The sequence below is a fragment of the Trematomus bernacchii genome, unplaced genomic scaffold, assembly GCF_902827165.1.
Source record: "Trematomus bernacchii unplaced genomic scaffold, fTreBer1.1, whole genome shotgun sequence".
Lineage (NCBI taxonomy): Eukaryota > Metazoa > Chordata > Actinopteri > Perciformes > Nototheniidae > Trematomus > Trematomus bernacchii.
The window spans coordinates 9,173,690-9,179,689 of NW_022988050.1; the positions used below are offsets into that span (position 1 = coordinate 9,173,690).

At 39.9% G+C, this 6,000-nt stretch overlaps 2 long non-coding RNA genes across 2 annotated transcripts; both read right to left on the bottom strand.

The window, feature by feature from the left end:
* Nucleotides 1–2,514: 2,514 nt before the first annotated feature.
* On the bottom strand, nucleotides 2,515–3,392 carry LOC117473899. The gene is made up of 2 exons (XR_004555067.1): nucleotides 3,335–3,392; nucleotides 2,515–2,734 (listed from the first exon to the last, which is right to left on the bottom strand). It is a non-coding gene; the product is annotated as an uncharacterized LOC117473899 (long non-coding RNA).
* On the bottom strand, nucleotides 3,388–5,582 carry LOC117473898. Its single transcript, XR_004555066.1, has 5 exons — nucleotides 5,171–5,582; nucleotides 4,441–4,510; nucleotides 4,240–4,348; nucleotides 3,964–4,052; nucleotides 3,388–3,528 (listed from the first exon to the last, which is right to left on the bottom strand). It is a non-coding gene; the product is annotated as an uncharacterized LOC117473898 (long non-coding RNA).
* Between the last annotated feature and the right edge of the window lie 418 nt (nucleotides 5,583–6,000).

The following is a 6,000-nucleotide window of genomic DNA, read 5'->3' on the forward strand; positions in this document are numbered from 1 at the left end:
GGAAAGTGTTTACAATTTTGCAAAGAACTCAGCAGGACAGTCAAATGAGATTAGAAACCATTTATTTTACACATGCTTGTTAGTGAAGGGGGTGGAAAATATGTCAGATAAAATCACAGTGTGGATTTCTAAGGGAAGAGTTAGCGCTGACCTCATGTTTGAATGATTCACATATTCCATTGAATGCAGTATGTTTCCGATAGTTTTGGTCATGAAAAAGGGATGAGATGTCTTCATGTTGTCCTCTGTGTGTTTGTTGCTGTCTGGTTTAACTCCCAGGAGCAGCTGCTGCCATGTGGTTCTTTCCAGCCAGAGTATTACTCATCTCTTTCATTCCGTGTTGAGAATGTCAAGGCTGAGCGCTGATTACAGCCTGACCCTAATCATATTTGGAAAAGCTATTCGGCACCAATATAAGGGCCGAAAAAAGATGGTGCAACACAATTTCAGATAGATACAATTATTTATTCTTCGTTAACTGCTAACATATGAACTCAGAGGAGCGGCTACATGAGAAAAGCTGGTCCAGCTTAAAAGCCAGCCCACCTTAGCCAGAGCCATTGCTGTTATCCGATGAAGTGTACATTATATGTGTTGTATCGATTTCAGTCTGATTTCAAAATTCATTTCCATAACCCAACATTGCCGATTTCTATTTGTATTCCATATTCTATTCCATTGCAATGTAAATACTTTTATATTTATATTTTACTATATTTTTTATTATTTTTTATATTGTTTCTAGTTCTCTATCTGTGTTTTAATTGTTGTTTTACCTTTATGTATGCACCACGACACCTAGTCAAATTCCTCAAAAGTGTAAACCTGGTAATAAACCTGTATCTGATTCTGATTCTGATCCTGATTCTGAACATAAGATCGTCAGTGTAATACAGTGCCTAAGTGTAGGAATACAGAAGTACTTTGGTGGAGAAAATGTAGTGCCAATGCGCTGGGCTTTTGTTTTAGGTGGCTAATAAATATTTTGCTGCTGTGCTGTTACTCCTGTTTGTTTCTCCAAACTCACTGCTCCCAGTTTGTGTTTGGGAGGCAGACACTCTCGCCACATTTCTGAGCAGACCTAATTCTTTCCCTTTTTGACAAAGCTTATAGTTAGGGCTGGCTCAGGCTTGCCTTCAACCAGCCCTAAGTTAAGCTGCTGGAGGCTTGGGTTGCGGTCGAATAGTCCAAAGATCAGCTCCTAAATTCTAACCCTATCGTTTATCCCTTGACCTCTGAGTGAAACGTCACGGGGTTAAGGTATAGTGGATAGGAGAATTCAAAAGGATTTAGGAGAAGAGACTGCGGTACTTTAGAGAATCCGACTGCACTTTCACTATCCAACGTGTTTATGATGCGCCAGCGGACGTCATAAATGTGCGCCTGCTGCTGTGGGGAAACTATGGAAACTACAGTTTTCTATACAGCGGACTACAACATGGATGTTTAATAAGAACGAGGGACTACTGTAAACTCATCTAGAGACTCTGCACCGTGCTCTGATGCTGTTGTTTTATGCTTTATGAACGGGGACAACAGAGAAACATATTCTTCATGACCAAAGTTGGAATTGAAATAAAAAAGGAAAGTGAAACTTATGCTCGTCACCCTCTCCCTCCGGTCCACATTAATACAAATGATCCCAATACGTATGATTGTATGAAAAGATCTTAAAAGCAATACAAATGTATTTATTATAAACGTTAGTCCTTAACATCTATCACTGTGTATATCACCATTCAAACATCTTTTAAAAGTTGAACAAACCCCACACAGCTCAGTAAAGACTGAAATGTTGACTTTATTTGATCATTTCAGTAAAAACTAACGTTCATCCCTGCTGAAAAAACCAGCTTAGACCAACAAGGCTGGTCTGGCTGGTCAGGCTGGTAAACCAGCCTGACCAACCAGTCAATATTAGGCTGGATTAGTTTGCTGGTTGAGAGGGGTTTTGGACACTTTAGCTGGTCAGGATAGCTGGTTTGGTCACAGTGGTCTAGCTGGTCACCATTAGCTGGTCGGGATAGCTGGTTTAGCTGGTAAAAGCTGGTGGTCACAGTGGTCTAGCTGGTCAGGATAGCTGGTTTGGTCACAGTGGTCTAGCTGGTCACCATTAGCTGGTCGGGATAGCTGGTCTAGCTGGTAAAAGCTGGTGGTCACAGTGGTCTAGTAGCTGGTCACCATTAGCTGGTCGGGATAGCTGGTTTAGCTGGTAAAAGCTGGTGGTCACAGTGGTCTAGCTGGTCACCATTAGCTGGTCAGGATAGCTGGTAAAAGCTGGTGGTCACAGTGGTCTAGCTGGTCACCATTAGCTGGTCCGACTGGTATGATCTTGAGTAGAACTTTAACTGGGATTACTTGATGGTTAAGCTGGTCATATATGATGATGAAACACTCTCACCCAATTGCAGTAGCTCAATGAACATCTATCATTTCAGATCAGAGCACCTACCTTACCAGAAAGGTACCAGAATGTATAGAATGTCTGTAAATAAATACTCATACATCAAATGATTAGAAGCAGGAAAATAATTTATAACACACAATGAACATTAACACACATTTGAAAACATTTTCAAAACACCCATTACTTCATATCTTTAAGCAATTTCCTTCAACTGTTTCTTTCCGTTTTTCACAAGGTCCTGTATTTTTTGTGAAATGTAGTAACCGGCCAACTTCTCCTTCTCGGTCTTCTCCACGTTTTGTGAATTCAGCCATCCTCTGAAGCACTCTTGAAAAGAGAAAGGAAAAACAGATTACATTTTAGCTTTGTGTTATGATTACTTAAATATGTGCACTGTGAGATGAAAAAAAAAAATGTATCAAGTTTAGTTTTGAACATTCACTGTGATTGGGTCTATTGTCCACGCAATACACCGTATTTAATTTTTTATTTAATATTCTGTTCTTGTAAATATCATATTCTATTATATTACATGTATATAAACTTTTTGCACTACTTTTTATTTTGTATTTTTGTATTTTATTGTATATGTTGCATTGTTGGAGGAGCTCAGGTCAGAAGAATTGCATTGACATTTCTACACTGTAGCTGCTGAGCATATGAGAATAAAAGCTTTGAATCTTGAATCCAACACTTTTTTCAGGGGAAAATCCTGAATTGTAGGATACTTTGGCCATAATAATGCTTTATGATTACATTTCTAGTGAGAAGTGTATATTTTACTTTCAGAATCTTCCTCCAGTGGATGTGCACCTGCGTAACACATGGTGCCTCTTGTCTGAACAATTTTTTAAGCGATTTGTAATCTATTCTTGTCGACTTGCAGCCTAAATACAAAGATAACTCCACTCTCCTACCACTGCTTACCTCTAATGAGCCTTGGTAGAACTAGTGTCCGAGTCATGGGGTCCAGAATGGACTGAAGACATGTGGAACAGAGTCATAGGGTCCAGAACTGACTGAAGACATGTGGAACAGAGTCATAGGGTCCAGAACGGACTGAAGAGATGTGGAACAGAGGACAGGCATGGTTCCATGTACAGGGAACTTTTTGAACCTTTCTGCAGCGATGAATAAAGAAAACAAAGAAGACATTTTTAATAATAGTAATGATGGTAACAACAATTATATTAGTATAACTATTTATATAGCACTTACACAATTGCAAAGTGATTCTCACAACAAAAATAAAGAACAAAACAATATCAACAATAAAAAAACAAATGATTATAGGAATGTTAAGAGACAAAGAAATGATAAACATTCTGAGAGGCCGACTACAAAAGCTAGACTCAATGGCTCTTGATGACATCAATGAGCAGTCCCAATAGATGCTGTGGTATAAAAAGAAATAGAATAGGTCCAGATTTCTTCTATTTTGTGTTGGATGATTTGTTTTATTGATTGCTGATGGATGTATATATATAGGGTTTATTCAACAGCAGTAAAGCATTAAGTTGCTAAATTAACATACACTGAACTGTTAAACAACTTACCACTATTTAGGAAAGGCTCTGATCAGGAGGGTTGACTAGTAGGACAGCAAAGAGGTGGTGTCATGTACAACCATTGGTAGATGTTACACCTGAAAGAAAGATAAGGAAATAAGAGAAGACAGGAGGACAAACATCCTCTTAAGTAAAAGACCAAATCAAGTCAAGCTTTAACCTGAGCCTGTTTTTTCAGTCTTTACAATGCACTGTTGGAAAATACCTTCCAAAGGCTACATTCAAACTCAATACCATAAATAACTGGGTACCAAAGTGCTTTACCTGATAGAACACGTTCCACACGGAGCAGCAACCATCCGGCTCCGCCTTTTGCTGCATATCATCTCCTCCCTCTCCACTGTTTCCAGTAGATCTCTACTATCCAATAAAACTGAAATTCCCCAAAAAATCATATTAAAAAAAAGTTAAAAACAATAACTTGCTTTTGGCATTGAAATAGATTAGATTAGATTAGAATCTCACCTTTTTCCTGGATGTCAGGAAGGCGTTCCCTTCAAGTCCGCAACCAGTCATAGGGGTTCAAATGCAAAGCCTGAACGATGACAAGAGCGAGATTTACATTTTACAATTATATTTTTAATTCATACCAGAGCAGTGTGTACGACATGCAAAGAACAGACAGACTCACACACTTTGGTGATGTCCTTATCTGATAATGTTTCATCTTTTAGCAGCAAAGTAACATTACTCAAAGTATATGTATGTTTTGCATCTCCTCAACAATGGTCTGTATCATTGAGTAGAAAAAAACTGTCCCCACAATTTCAGGTAGATTAACACACATTTGTAAGAAAAGTTTACAATGAAGCACAAAAACCCTCTTTGTATTAAGCTAGCTGCCACAGAAAGTACAGCTTAACATGCTAACCTTTGGTGGAGAGCTACAGTTAGCTAACTTCATGTTCAACACAACACCTCTAATGGCATTACATTGACGATTTTAAACAAAACGTAACCCTCTCAACTTGTAAGATAACGTTAAGTTAACTTACAACTTATAGCTGCATCACGTTTTTCAGGGGAAACACAAACTGCAGGAAACGTTAGCTGCTAACTATTGTTAGCTAAGACAGCTAGCCTCCTAGCAAACGTAAGGTTAAGTTAACATTAACGTAACGTTGTAAGAAAGCAAAACGAACCTTCGAGAAAGCTTTTACTCTCAGACTTGGTGAAATTGTGTAGTGTTGCTTACCTCCAGAAGGACTTTTAGCGCGTTTCCCAGTAGACAGAGCTGTCAGAGCGGTGCCTCTCAGAAGAGCAGCCGCTGGGCGGAGTCACAGAAACGTTCAACTGATCTTCACTCCTCGACCGTTAGTGCCAGTCAAAACATACCGCTTTGTTTCAACCACTGCCGTGTCGCCGTTCCCCCGTGTCCCGCCCTCTCTGTCTGTCTGTGTCTATTTCAGTTTTGCTAGCAAGACTGCTGATAGACCAGCTTCACCAGCTTCACCAGCATAGACCAGCTAAAACCAGCATAGACCAGCATGACATCCATGCTGGGCTATGCTGGTTTAGCTGACCAGGCTGGTCTTGAACCAGCAAGAACAGCCTGGCCAGCTTGTCCAGCCTGGTAAACCAACTAAACCAGCCTAACACCAGCCTAACACCAGCCTAACACCAGCTAACACCAGCTAACACCAGCTAACACCAGCTAACACCAGCTAACACCAGCTAACACCAGCTAACACCAGCTAACACCAGCTAACACCAGCTAACACCAGCAACCATCTTAAGCTGGTCTATGCTGGTTTTTTCAGCAGGGATATTTCTCTTTTTGATTATAATACTGATGAACGTTCAAAACAAAGCACTTTGGCAACTTACCACATACGTTTTAAAATGCTTAATAAGCACCGTAACTTTCATGATATAATTTCTCGTTCATAATCGGTTGTTTCCGTGAACGGCCGAATGTTGTGTGACGGCAAATGCCGCGGCCGCAAGGCATTGTGGGGCAGCATTTTCTCCTCTCCTTTCGGTTAGGGAGGTCCAGTGGTTCCTAAGCTAAAGGAGGTTATAAAG